Source organism: Etheostoma spectabile, chromosome 24 (assembly GCF_008692095.1).
Source record: "Etheostoma spectabile isolate EspeVRDwgs_2016 chromosome 24, UIUC_Espe_1.0, whole genome shotgun sequence".
NCBI lineage: Eukaryota > Metazoa > Chordata > Actinopteri > Perciformes > Percidae > Etheostoma > Etheostoma spectabile.
The window spans coordinates 1,303,126-1,317,808 of record NC_045756.1 but is presented as its reverse complement, the minus strand read 5'-3'; the positions used below and the strand labels follow the sequence as shown (position 1 = coordinate 1,317,808).

Here is a 14,683-nt window from a genome sequence, read left to right as displayed (position 1 = left end):
CCCCCCCCCCCCCCCCCCCCTCTGTTCTGTCGAGTAGGTAAAGTGTTGATTAGCATATCGCACTTAGGTTGACGACGTGTGCTCCATTACAGAAAACTGCAACTCAGGACATCTTATGGCAGCATCTGCATATCCCTAGACGTAACAACAAATTACTTTACCAGAACTACCTGTGCCGTGACAATACACAAAAAACACTGTGTTGAAGCTTTGCTCTATCCCTATTTGGATATTTGGATTGTATCTCAAAAGTCCCTTTTTGTTCTTTTTTTAGCAGTCAGAAACAATGGCTTGGAAAGAACTAACTCCAAATGTACATGGAGTTTATGGCGCCTACTTCTATAGCTTAGCCTGTACATGATCAAGATATGCAGGGTAGTATGCAGGGTGTTGTAATGCTTCCATCTGGTTGGTGGTTTAGTTTGGTAACATATAAAAGCAAAAGAAGTAGGTGGGAGAAAGTGAGAGCTGTACAGGTCTTTAAATTACGCACACATGGCTATTTCCTGGAGGCAGTATCAATAGAAAAGACACATCTTTGGCCAGCACTGGATTGAGCGACAGGTACACACTGAGCTGACTGACCTCCACTAGCACTTGGCAGTATAGGCACATGAAGAGTAGTTGCATCTGAAATCTGAATCTGATAATCATACAGGTAGTGTGGGTGCTGTGGTAACACTTCTCGGATCAGTCTTCACTTTGTCATGCTGTGGTATGTATTATTTTTGCTTTGTTTACTGTGAGGCAGTAAGGCATGAGCAGTCACAAAAAAAAGCATTTAAAGTTTTAAGCTCATGAAAGTGGTCAATAAACAGAAAGTAAATAGAGCTCTTAATGCAACAAACCCAACGTACAGCTGACCTGACCAGGGTTTCCCGCGTTAGTAATGTGTTCTATCTGTGTATCTGTGTTCTTAAATCATTTTTAATAAGTCTTAATTTTCCTACATCCATGTAACGCTGCCTCTAATGCTCATTCAAATGTTTTTTTTAAATTTTGTGGTGTTGTACGTCTTTCTTTCGCTCATTGTTAATTCGCTGTATGTGTACAGATTATTATTAGTCCCTGTCACTTTTGTAAAATTTGAATACATTTATTTACTTTGCAAGGACTTCCGTTTGTCGTGAGATAGGTCTTAAGTTTCATTCATAAAGGTCTTAAAAAGGTCTTAAAAGTCTTAAATTTGAATTGGTAAAACTCGCAGAAACCCTACTAACAAAGAAGAAACAAAGGGGACATTAATTTTGGTTGATCAGACCGGGGGCACGGTTTCCGTGTTGAACTTCATGTTTCCTTGGAACGTTGTGAAAACGGTGTGCAACGGCTCTGAGACAATTAGCAGAGATGTTTCTGTAAACCCGTGGTAATCGAAAGGCAGGGCACTTGCTCATATAATTGTGTGTTTAACGCCTCCCATTTAATAAAAAAAAGAAAAGAAATTGTGCTGCTCCGTTTTGCCGGGGCTGAACGTGGCCCAGGTTTTGACACACACTGGAAACTTACAATAAAACATTTCTAAAAAATAAAAGTAAAATCAAAAACAAAACCCTCAATCCCAAAAACGTCAATTTATGTTAAACATAAACCAAAAAAAAAATAGGACGCTCCTCCATCACATGACGAGTAGTGGAAGTGTCCAATTTGGCTTCGGCCCTGTAAAGCAGCTCTTGCTCCAGGTGCCAACCTTTTGCCCATCAGACCGCATGGAACCGTCAGCATTGGTGCGCTGGAACGTATTAAAGTTTACAAGAAAGAAACAGATAATCCCAAATTAACTAAATGTGTGCGCTGCAAAAGATAGCCTGGTACCATCAACTAAATAAAGCATATGTATGTGAAACTATAGAAACTGCCTGTATCTACAGTGTGTCTGAGATGAACCAATGCACCAATCTTAAAAAAATAAATAAAGTGAGTGCAAGAGGTTCCCACTTCTTGAGTGTGGCCATCACATTCACGTTGAATGGACAAGTAACACTAGGCTCATTCAAGATGAACTGCGCCTCGCCTGTAAAGTGGACGAGAGCAGGCGGCGGTAAAGCCGGACCGCTTCCAGCCGATTCCTGCAGCCATCAGGCTGAACAGGAAGTGACCTAACCCCTGTGGTCCGATTTAATAAAATGTTATCAGACCCATATATCAGCTGGTACACAGTCTCCAGTTTTAATTATGACAGAGTAGCTCTCAAAATGCTCTACATGTGATCTGTTGCTGATTTTAATAAACAGACTGTATATGATCCATAATCTGAAGAGATTTAGTCTCTCTGACTTCCAACATTTATATTATCCTTTCATAAGATTCAATAACCCCATTGTTTTGTCACAAAGCATGTATGCATTGAATAGTAAAATAAAAATGTCTCCTGTTCTAAAAAAAAAATCCTAAAATCCTTTTCTGATATTCCAATATATCCTACATACTTTTGCCATTATGTTCATGAAGTTGGTGTTACATCTAAATCTGAATGATACTAAAAAGGTCAAAATTGCACTACAATTATGCACGACCTCCAGCCTACAGCAATTATGACACAAAGTTAGTTTTGTAAGGCTTGCCTACTGCACCTTTTAACTTGTGGAACCAAGGTACCCCCAGTACTTTGGATAATGTAAGTCAGCGTGACATATGACAGGAAAAGAACAATATCTTGTCCATGTATTATGGGAAGTGTGGTGTCCACTGTATTTGAGACTTGACTCTGGAACAATGTTTAGCATAAAACAGAAAAGGCTGAGAAATCCTGATTTTAGGGCTGGGAAGTAACTCTCCTCTCTTTTTACAGCTACTGTTGATTTACTATGATCTGCTACAATGGAGCTGCTGCTAAGCGTGTCTACAAATGAGTGTGTGTGTAAGTATCTGGTGTTGGCAATAAGATGCACAAAGACAGTAAAAGGCTGTATAGTTGGAAAAATAATGCACTCTTTCATCTGAAATGTTTCTAAAAGTCATATGTGTGCCTTTTCCTTAACTAACATGTTTATGTTTATTATAATGCAATGTCATTATGTCTATTTGTACTTTCTTTTTGTTCTGCCCGGTCTGTGTGCATTCCCCCATCACTCTCTTTCTCTTTGGCAGATTCTCCAACTGTCTCCTCACATCCATCACGTGTTTATAGAAGTCCACCTTCCTGCTCACCCATCAACATGCCAACAGACAGCCGTGGATGGCACTCCCTTTGATATGGTAAAGCAATACGTATTGTACTTCATCTCTCTTTTTATTTGCCCATTTGTGAAAGAGATGCCATTAGCGGCGTATTATGCCCGTCCAGCCGGGAGAAAAAAGAAAAATTTCTCCAAAAGGATAGTCAGTGGCCGCCTGCATCCTGCAACGCCTCATTAGTGCATTGCCTTTCGAACAAACGTATCAACAATGTTCTGAGCTAATAAGCTTTTATATTCCCAGGCTATATGATGTAGAAAGAGGCAGAGCTGAAGGTCACGGGTGCGTTTGAACGCATCAAGTGGCTCTATGAGGGAATGATTTATCTGGAATTATTGCTGTGCTTTGCTCTAGAGAGTTGGCTATTGATGCGGATGAAATGGCTTTTTCATGAGGGGAGATTTAGGGAGCTTCAGAGGTGTCCCGTCTTCGCTTTTGTCAGCTGGACACAGGCTTACCTCTCTGTAGCTCACATGCAACTTTTTTGGTCCACATGTATGAGTGGCAATGGGAGTGTTTCCTGTTACCAAAACTTTGTGGGGTTGACTTCTTCATGTATGTAATGGATTACAATATATGTTTGCTTGGTTTTTATTCAGTATTATTCATCTATCTATCTATCTATCTATCTATCTATCTATCTATCTATCTATCTATCTATCTATCTATCTATCTACAGCAGTCAAGATGTACTTCAAAGAAACACCATAAAATACTTGAATTATTAGTAAAACCACAGTGAATTTTGGCATTTCTGGTAGGACTGCACAATATATGGTTTTTGTATCTTCATTGTGAAATTAACCGGTGCAATAAACACATTGCGAAAGCCTGCAACATTTTGCTAAAAGATATATATCTCTTTTTGCAATATGTTGCAAATGTTGTAATTATGTCCTTTCCTATGTTTTAAGTTTTGTTTTAGCAGAAGTCTGAAAGCAGCAGAACTGAGTACATTTTAATATCTGTTTATCGCAAGTAATATTGTTATCGCATAGTTTTACAACAGCAAAATGTAAAGCTATGTTAGACTGAACTGATAGCTTTGTTGTAATTCTGAACATTAGACTATTTTCCTCTTATCGTGCCGCTCTAATTTCTGCGTCCATTTTGCTGTTGTACCTTTCATGTTTCTCTCCTTAACTACCCACATGTAGACCATTGACGTTGCGTTGTGCAGACATTGTCCCTTTAAGACATTTACAATGCCGTATTTTTTCATCTATCAAAATATCATTGGGATTAGATCCAAGTTCCCTTAGTTTTAAAGAGCGAGGACACCTTTCAAAACCCACGGTTTCCACTGATATTTCCCAAGCATGAAGGCATTAATCCATCTTAGAGGAGCAGCAGTTACTAATCTCTCCGTCAGCTGGCCATAATTACATTCCGCTACAACACATGTTGCATATTTGACAGAAGTGCAACAACTGAAAATAAAAAAGTTCTCTCTTGCCTTTAACATCAGTATCACTTTCTACCCGCCGACGCATTTAACCCCCCCCCCCGAGCTAAATGCAACACGTTCATGTCCGTTTTCTGGAAGTTGTTGAAAGGCACTCTGGAAAATGTAGGAAATCGTTATCGGCCCAAAATCGAAATGCCTAAATGCATGAAACCGTGTGGATATTATGTGGCTAGACGCAGAGGCACACATGAACAAACATACATATAGCATCCCGCTCAACCCCTCCTGATCATTGATCAGCATTAAAATGCTATAACGAGCGAGGTAACAAACTAATTATCCCAATTAGCTCGCTGCTCATGCAAGCGAGCTCGACTGTATTTGTTATCATCCTACTATTCCGAAAGGCGTCCTCTGGGGACTACAGACTGCTCGTGCTCGCAGTCATGACCACTTTCCCGCACAACATCTGGCCACGCTCGATGGGACAAGAGTCCTTATCCTTCTCTAGTCTGTCTTTATAGTTTTGAGATTTTACCTCAGTGTTGTTGCATCTCTGCTATCAGCTCTGTTTTCTTGAAGTTGTGCCGGTTTTAAGGCATCCCCCCCCCCCCCCTCCGCTCTTGATTTGAGTGTTCCTAGAGGGATTGTGGGAGTCGGAGTACTGTCAGGTTAATTGCCGTGTGGTGTTTGGTAGAGAGACAGGGCCTGATTAGGGAGGAGGTGAGGGAAAACATCATGTCCCCACTCTCTTCTCTCACTGTCTCACCCATTTTCTGTCTTTCCAGCCACCACACCCCCCACCCCCCCCACCACTTTTTTTTTCCTCCCCTCTCTCTCTGACTCTCTACATGACTACACAGAATGATGGCCTGCATGGCTCATTAACTGGCAGAGAGAGACGGACAGACACAAAAGGATGGCAGGAGAGAGAGGGGATGTAGAGAGGGCAGCTTACAGACTTCTCAAACACAGGTTACCACGGCGCTCGCCTGGCGTCTGCCGACTACATCAAAGCCGTTAGATGCCAGGCGAGGGGCAACATGGGCTGCCAAATGAGTTCAGACTATAGAAGGATCAGGAAGAGTAGGTAGTGGGAGGAAGTACTTGCACAGACTACATTAATTTTACATATTTCATCTGATTTCCTTTAAAATCTTTGTCTGCCTGCCTCTGCTTTTAACTTTTTAAAATGAATGTCAGTGCTCAAACTGTAATTAGCCCGTCCAGCAGTCATGACTATAGCCGGTGTAATATTTTAGCAGTCCTGAAGTGTGAGCGATATGACTCAAGGTTTTTGTTGTACAGAATACAAAAAAAGAACTGCATCATAGAAAATGTAAGAAGTAGGAGCTTAGTCGACTCCAAACACTACTGGCTGGAGTTTTATCAAGCATCACCAGATTTACTGTCCTTGACGAATCAGTGATTTTAATATGTTTTTGTATTTTAATGGGATGGTAGTGGTGGCTCACAGGAAGTATTGACAATGCTAATGATGGTTGTAACAAATAGTTGGCTTCTGTAGAGTTTTCAGTCTTTTAAAGACATGAGCATGAGAGGGTTATTCTTGTGAAAATTTGACAAATCTGCTTAAATCAATGTTCTCTTACGTGCTTTCAACCCCATAGTAAGGTCTTCATCAGTGAAAGAATTTTACTCAATTGTCATGGAGAATTTTTAGCTGTCGGGTGATTAAAAAGTGGCGGTACATGGAGTGAAGATGAGGGCTGGGTAACGAATTCACTGCTTTTAAGGCACTGACCAAATTGCTTTTAAAAGAGTATCAAAAAATGCCTCTTCATTTAATACCCAATTTGAATACCTAAGAAGGGAATCTTATCAGTGAGCCAATCTACTAAGATCTAATAATGTCTGTGATTGGCTGTCTAACATTACATGTCATAGAGACACGCAGGAAAAACTCTACGTTACACAGAGATGGAGCTTATGTAGTAGGAGCTGAAAAATGAATAAAAGATTAGCGCCGTGATCTTGTAGTTATTTGTTGTTTTATAAAATTGGTGTGGAAAGAGGACCCCTTATCGAAGTCCAAGTGTTAATACCGGTATCAAACATTTTTGAAAGATATCCGGCCCTTATGACTCCTGGTGATGGCTTTGAGCCCGTCCCAGTCTATGCTGTGATGGATCTTGGTCTAGTATGGAGACTTATGTTGCTTCTTATTGATAAGGCAATTTAAAACATGCATGGAGGTAATGAATCTCTGACAAAGCATGATGGACGACTGCAGACCAGAAAACAATGTAGCTTTTCAGCAAACAAATGAGAGAAGACTACATCCAAACTTTTCCAAACATCTAGTCAAAATGGTTAAACCCTCAAGTGGGAACTCTATGCAGCTGATACTACACAGTCTTGGTCCATTGGTATCAAATGATCCATACTGAAAGGCTGAGGTAAAGCTAAGGTTGTTTCATAGGCTTCAAGGTAAGGATGCTTTCGGGAGACGTGGCAGCTTTCTGTTCGTTGCTTTGTAACCCTCTTCCTAGGTGAAGAGGCAAGAAAACCCCACAAAGATGGTATCAGCACGCTTCCGAAATAATCATCACAATATCTTTTCCTCTTTGGAGTCACGGGGTGAAGGATAACAAGAGACAGACAGAGATGGAGAGGAGAGGAACGATGGGATGGTTGCAAGAGGGAGAATAAAAAGAAGGAAGAAAGAGCAAGGCCTCACAGACCAAAGGTGAAAGTCTAAATCTTTCATACTTTCTCTGGGTTCAGAAGGAGTGAAGAATTGTAGGTTGGATTATCGGTGCTAAACCGCAGTATGAGCTTAACTAAACCTCGTGTCCTATGTCCTAGACACAGACAGGCTGTCTACCTGACTCACTGTCAGACAGAAGAACCTGCAATCATGACTCACTGGCCTCTGAATGGAGTTATTGTGGACCCGAGGGTCATCTAATTTGCCATTTAATTTCCTCCTATATCACCGTATGAATTCCTCCTGATCATCAACAGCACCATCATCAATCGTCATAGCTATCTAAAAGTAATGATGATCTCAGCTTTTGTAGACGCTGCTAAATTTGCCACATTTAAATTTGTGTGCTATTATCCGCGGGACGGTTGCATGCAGTGATGGAATGAAACTAAGTACATTTACTCAAGTACTGTACTCAAGTAAAAATGTGAGGTACTTTACTTGATTCTTTTCTTTTCATGCCACTTTCTAATTCTATTCCGCAGCAATTCAGAGAGAAATGTTGTACTTTTTACTCCACTACATTCATCTGACAGCTTTAGTTACTAGTTACTTTTACAAATTCAGATGTTTGCACACAAAACACATGTAGTTTATGAAACTACTCAACAATATGATGGCCTGAAATGTACAGCTGAAATGATTAGCAGATTAAGCACAGTTCATTGTCAGAACTGTTAGGATCATTTACAATTTCTAAAATGTGAGGATTTTTCTGCATTGAGTACTTTTACTTGGAATCCTTTAAGTACGTGTTTTTGATGACACTTGCATACTTTTACTTAAGAAATATTTTCAATGCACGGTTTTTATTTGTAACAGTGTATTTTAACAGTGGGGTATGAGTACTTTTGACGTGAGTGAAAGGATGTGAATACTTGCTGGTTGCTTGTGGGTTCGAACCGGCGGCCCTCTCGTCTCCTCGAGCCCCTTCACGTTGACGTTGGTCTGTTATTCAGTCGGGAGAGTCCACACGAGTCCAGGAGAAAACACTTGAAACACTATTAAGCCTGTAGTGGGGGCTTGTGTGTGCCGGTTGTAAGCCTGCTCTTGTCAACAGGACTGTAGGATGCACACAAGTGCACTGGCTGGAGGGAGAGGAGGGAGAGGGAGATGCTCTGTAAAAAATGCCCGACCCAACAAGCTGTTTAGTCACACGTTCAGTCCTAAAATCAGATTATTCTTTAATTGAGCGAGAAAATTGAGCTACTTATTTCTTTTCTTACCCACGAAAATTAAATTTTGTCAGGATTTGTTTTGCCAAAAATGGCAGTTTTAGTGCAATGATGTTCACATACATACATCATGAAAAAAAGCAGATTGTCACATCAGTATTAACATACTGTATTTGTACTTCTTTGAACATACAAAATGTAAACATTGTAAAAAAAGGGACATTTCCTCACTTTGTAGGCAGGTTTCTTTGCTAGTTTCCAAGAAAGGCTGGACACCGAGGCTGGATTAAATATCTTGTGACGAGGGATATTTCTTGCAGTGGTGGGAGAGATTGAGTTAGGGAAGAGATTGCTTGTCAGGGCCCTGATTTCTGCGTTCTCCGCTGATGACGATAATAATAACCATACGCAGGAGTGGCAGCGAATGGGGAAGAGAGAACATAGACATTCTTTTTTAAAGAGGCGTACACACAGTTACTTTCTGCAATCAAAACAGATTTCTGAGGACAAGTTGGAGCAGAAAGCACACGTACACGCTTGCAGAACATTACCATAGATTGCAGTGTGCACACATCCTGTTGTTTGCCATCGACAGAGAATATTAGCCTGGTCTTTGTGTACAGTAATCAGTAGGCCCTTGACAGACTAGTCTCTAGACAGAAGCATCTGAGGAAAGATTGTCTGGTAATCAGGCTATGCGGTTTAAGGCAGCGGATTTATGGAATAAAACCTTGTAACTTCAATTATGGCAATTGTCATGTTTTTAATGTTGTGAGGTGAAGCATCCAGCAGTTGGGAAACTTTTTTGTTTTTTTGTTTTAAATACATGTTAAAGTTTTTTTTTTTCATATTTTGCTTTCCACTGTATGTGACAACAGTGATATGCAGTTACCTGCCAGAACAGTTGTATATATTGTAGTGTTTACTCTTCTCCCTCCCCTCCCTGTGCAGTCCACATGTCACCAATCGTCATGGAAATAACACCCTGTTATTATCTGTCAAGCAGCAAAGAATACTGGTTTATACCTGAGTGTATGCTATGTATTGCATGTGTGTGTGTGTATATGTGTATTCACGTCCAGTATGTGCACCTCTCAGTGTGTGTGTGTGTGTGTGTGTGTGTGTGTGTGTGTGTGTGTGTGTGTGTGTGTGTGTGTGTGTGTGTGTGTGTGTGTGTGTGTGTGTGTGTGTGTGTGTGTGTGTGTGTGTGTTGTAATTGTAATTTATTTATTTGAACAGTGATAGTGCACAAAAAACATGAATAGATGTCTTGTGCCAGGTTGTAGAAAATTGCTAATTTCTGTCTGTCCCTGGGCAGGTAGATGAAACATTAAAATATGTATAATAAAACATACAAAGTATTTACAGTTTAACATATACAATACACATTTGTGTGTGTGTGTCCTACTAACTGTACACCACAAACTGTATTACTGCATTTTCCTTTTACACTGTGCCTTCAGATACTTACTCTCGTCTCCACCCCCAGATTCCTCCTCATCCTCTTGATTTTTTTTCTTTCTTCCCCCATCTTGTCATATGCGTGATCACTCCCTCCCCCTCTCTCCTCCTTACTCTGCATCCCTCTCCTCCCACTATTCCCCCTCGACGCTTTTAATCTTGGGTTGATGATACTTGGTGGAAGCACTTAAGTTTCTGTGCCAGGTGTCTCCCCGTGCATACCATCCCAGGCTTTGCTCCTCGTTTCTATGGCTCCCTCCCCTGGCTCCTGAACACACACACACACACACACACACACACACACACAGTGTTTGCACAAATAGCTACGGGCTGTTTGCAAATACGTGCACAGGTACAGTACATGTGCACCAACAGTCAGAAGATATCTGCATGCCTTAAAACATGCAAACAGCAAGCTTGTGCACACTCAAGCCTTTCTAAAACACACACTCATATCCCTAAGATATAAGCATATTCAAGTCTTTACTTTTTATATTTGCCCACACCCTGCTACATTTTGCTTTTATGAAGTTGATTGTTTGTAATTGATTTCTAAAAACGTTTATTTTGAACAAAACAAAGAAGAAAAAAAAACTGCCCATACTGCTGGAATATTTCAACCTGTCTCCAGAAAAAAAAGGTTTTTAAAATTACTTTTTTAATTAGTGTCCGGGGGTGTTTTCACACCTGCCTCGTTAAGTTCGGTTGAATCGAACCCTCCAGCGTTTACCCCCTTTGGTGTGGTTCGTTTGGGTAGGTGTGGACACGGCAATCGATCTCTGCAGCGGACCAAAACAGACTAACTCTGGTACGTTTCGGTACGTTTTGGTTTTTGTTGTTGTGAGAATGTGATCTGACCTCGATCCGACCCAACAACTGCAAGTTAAGTTTGAGCTAAACTGCTGCCGTAGTTGGGTGTGCTTTGTAACAGTTCCGCTGCTAGCCATTTTGGTGCCATAAGCATAATTCCTTTGCGATGCCCCCCCACCGATACAAAAATGTTTGATTTTTCCAGTTTAGCTTTTTATACCAATAACACAATATCAGCATCACAATGTTATACCTAACAACAATAAACCATTGACTTTGTAAGCAAAGTACACAGTACAGCCAAAATATCCATACTCTATCCATAAGTATGGGATGTGCAAAATCTTTGTAGAAATGAAATAGTCATCCGTAAATACAAACTTTAAAGCAGAATTATACAAGTAAGCAATCTTCTTCAATAAAGCAAAGATTTAGAAGCAGAAAAGTCACACAATTTTACTTTATTTTGTAAACACAGTATGTTGAACAGCTAAATTATTAGTATTGAGACGTGCATAATATTATCAAAAACCATCGTTACTCTTTTGAGCAGCTCTTGTTCTGCCTGTTTTGTGATATACATGCCTGAAAAGTGCCTAATATTTCCACACTCGAATAATGTCGGCATTATAATTATTATGACTACTGATTTTTCATTAGGTTAATTTTGGTGCCCCCTTAGCACTTGGCGCGTGGTGGGAGCGGCGGCGCTGCTTTGTAATCTGCGACGTGGCAGAGCATGTAAACTGTAGTAGCTTGCAATGTTTTGGAAATAAACTGAAATATACGGATTCAAACCAGAGCAAACAAGTACCAGTAGGTGTGAAAACTACTTTTACATTTTAAAGTATTTGCCTGGAAACAGGATAAAATATTGTTACTCCAGTGGCAGATGATAACTTGTTTTGAGGATAAATGTTTTAAGGAGTTTAGAGTGTAAGAGGTGTCTTTAAAAACCCATTATTCTCAGAAAGTGTATCTGTGCATTGTAGCATTTGTGATTACAGTGCACTGAAATGGATAAATCAAAGCTACTGTAGCGCTTGCTGAGTCATATGGATCTTGATTTGCGTCGACTGTACAAAATGCAGTTTACAGCTAACATATCATTTTGGAGACTTGGGTGATGTGTGGAGAATTTGTGTGCTGAAAGAGTTTGCTCAGCGTTGCTTTGTTCTTTAAAGACACACGAGAGGAGGAAGGAGGCAGAGGAATGAAAATGGGAGAGAACTAAGGGAGGCGAGAAGAGGCAGCGAGATAAAGAGAGAGATAGCTCTCATGTGTTTATCATATGTTTGTTTGTGTTGCCGCGGGGACCTCCTTTCTTCACCCCCATATTTCCTCTCCCTCTGCCTTTTTTTTTCTTTTTTTTTAAGTCACCATCTGAATATTTTTCTTTCCTTTCCGTTATGTATCTGCCGCCTGTCCAGGCAGCACTCTCTGTTTCACTCTTGTCTGATGTCTCAATTAAAATGAATGTGTTCACTCTGCTCAGATAAAGAAGAAAGAGGAAAAAAAAGCCTTTCCAGGAACAATGGCAGCTTCTTGCATATTGGTTACCAATCCTTCCTTGTCTAGACCCACGCTAATGCTTCACAATATTGACAGCTCTAATGGCACAGCTCCTCTGAAGTGGTATTTTTTTTTTAAACCGAGGGCCAAAAGGGACCACAGCATGCATATTGGATTGCATACTGATTTCAGGAAGCTTTTATTGTGAAAGGAATTGCCTGAAGTTTAACTCTGTTCTGAGGTAGCAGAACCATCACCTTCCTCAGTGTAGGGTAATCAGACTGACCAAAAGATGCAGGTTGTGTGTGGTCATCCTGGGGAGTGGAGGCCCCCCCCCCCAGTCACCTCTGTGCTCCATCCGCCTCCCTCCTTGTCCTTGAGACGTCTTAATCCTTGGGCATGGCAGTGGCACTCCTCTGGCCCTTCATCAGGACAGAACGCTGGTGTCAGCACTGCCGTTCCCTTCCTCCTCCCCCTCTTCCTTTCCCGCCCTCCTCCACCTTTGCCTTTATCTGTCGCTTCTTCTAAAGATGCTCTCTCCATCTCCGGTACCACAGGGGTCAACTTGGTGGAGGAACAGGGGCAGGAGGGAAAGAGGGGGAAGGTAGGTAAAAGAAAGGAGGGAGGGAAGCACCGGAGGCAGAAAGATAATTTTGGCCGGGCGGCTCTGTTTAAGGTTGAAGCCTGATTTGCATTTCAAAAGCAGCGGCCGGCCGTGTTGCCACCTCAGGGACGCCGTCAGACCAACTGGAGTGTCATTTAATGTCAGCAGGCACAGCGCCTTGATGAAATTAATAGAGCAGCCTGTGATTGATAACGGCACCGTTCGTCAACTCCACCGTCGTGACCATCCACCTGTCGTGTCCATGCGGCACTTTCAAAGATCCCATCAGCCCCTTCGCCTCTCGCACCGCCTTCATCTGAATGCTCCTGACCTCCCAGCGGCGTCTTAGCGAAGAGATCATCTTCTTCTCTTTGCCAACAGGACAACGTAGAAAAATCATCTGAGTGCTGTGGGGCTTTAAGGTAACCAGGGTAACACCAGCTGCTGTCAGCCAACGTGCCGTAAAGCGCCAGATGACCAAGAGCCCTGAAAGCTATAGCTTTTCATGTAAAGAAATGTTTCATATCTCACTGTACAGAGAAAAGGATGTGAGTCTAGAGAAAAGAGATACTGAAAACCTACATTGATAGCAATGGCAGGTGTGTTAAGTGTGACCTCAGTGTGTGAGAGGTCAATCAAAGGGAGCGGGGTTAACTAAGCGTTTGAGTACTGCTGTGTCAGGGGAAAGCGAGAGGAGAAAGACCTAGCAACGACAATGTAAAGTGAGTAACAGCAAAAAGCTTCTCAAGACACGGTGGCTTCTTCTGTTGATAATACGGTCGATGGGACCGGTGCTTGCATAGTCACATTTACATTAAATAGAAAGTAAAAGGCTTGCATGTGCAAATGCAATGCAAGCCCGACCAACTCATGCCTAGGCAGACACGTCCACGTTTTGTGCTTAGTCACTTAAAACACCCAGGTGGGATCGAATGATGAGTCACATTGAGATGACTAGAATCCCTTCAACCTATAACTACTGTAAAGCCCAACCCTGTAATTCTGGATGTCAGCCCCTCTCTGAAAGAACTACTCACCCCTCTAACTACAACTCGATCCCTCCGTTCAACAAACTCAAACCGCCTCCTTCTCCCCAAGACCAAGCTCAGCACCATGGGTGATCGGGCTTTCTGTTCTGCCACTCCTCGGATCTGGAACGCCCCCCCCAACCATCTGAGGGCACCTCAAACTATTGAGACTTTTAAAAAAGGACTAAAGACACTTCTTTTTAGGAGAACTTATGACTTTTAATTACTACGTCTATTTGTATTTTATATTGCTGTTTTAACCCGGCTTTTATGATCTTAACTGTAGCACTTTGAGATTTGCTCCATGTAAAGTGCATTACAAATAAAATCTATTATTATTATTATTATTATTATTATTACAACAGTGTCTCCTGCAGCCGACGGCCTTCCCCTAATACCCAGAGTGTTTTGCAGCGATAACAAATATGGACCTGAAGCCCAGAGAGCAGCGAGCCGAGGCGGGGAGTTGGAGATGGAGAAGCCCAGCAGGAGGTGTCAGTGCTAGGCAGGGATGAAGCTGTTAGCTCCCACTAACGGATTTCCTGATCCTAGAGGTTGGTGGCCACCGGGGTCAGACTCGGCACACATTACAACGTGTGTGAGGTGAAGGAAGGGACAGAAAGACCAAGAGCTGGAGTGAGTGGACAGCGGCAGTAAGAGAGAAGTGTTATCAAACGAGAGGCTCAGGGAAGAGAGATGAGAGTGAGAGATCTGCTTGTTCTGGAATGACTTGATATGTTGTCAGTCTTAATCTCTGGGTGTTGTGGAGGAGCGGGGGAG

At 41.7% G+C, this 14,683-nt stretch overlaps 1 protein-coding gene across 5 annotated transcripts in view; it reads left to right on the top strand.

Moving 5' to 3' along the window:
* Nucleotides 1-14,683, top strand: part of pou3f3b (POU class 3 homeobox 3b) — a 170,225-nt gene that overhangs the window by 7,975 nt on the left and 147,567 nt on the right. For 4 of the 5 annotated variants that reach the window (XR_004327904.1, XR_004327902.1, XR_004327903.1 and 1 more), the window contains exons 1-2: nt 2,785-2,857; nt 3,088-3,195. The gene's annotated coding sequence lies outside the window, so the exon portion shown is untranslated. Of the gene's footprint in view, nt 1-2,784; nt 2,858-3,087; nt 3,196-14,683 lie in introns of those variants that run through there. The other variant, XR_004327901.1, reaches the window with a different exon arrangement.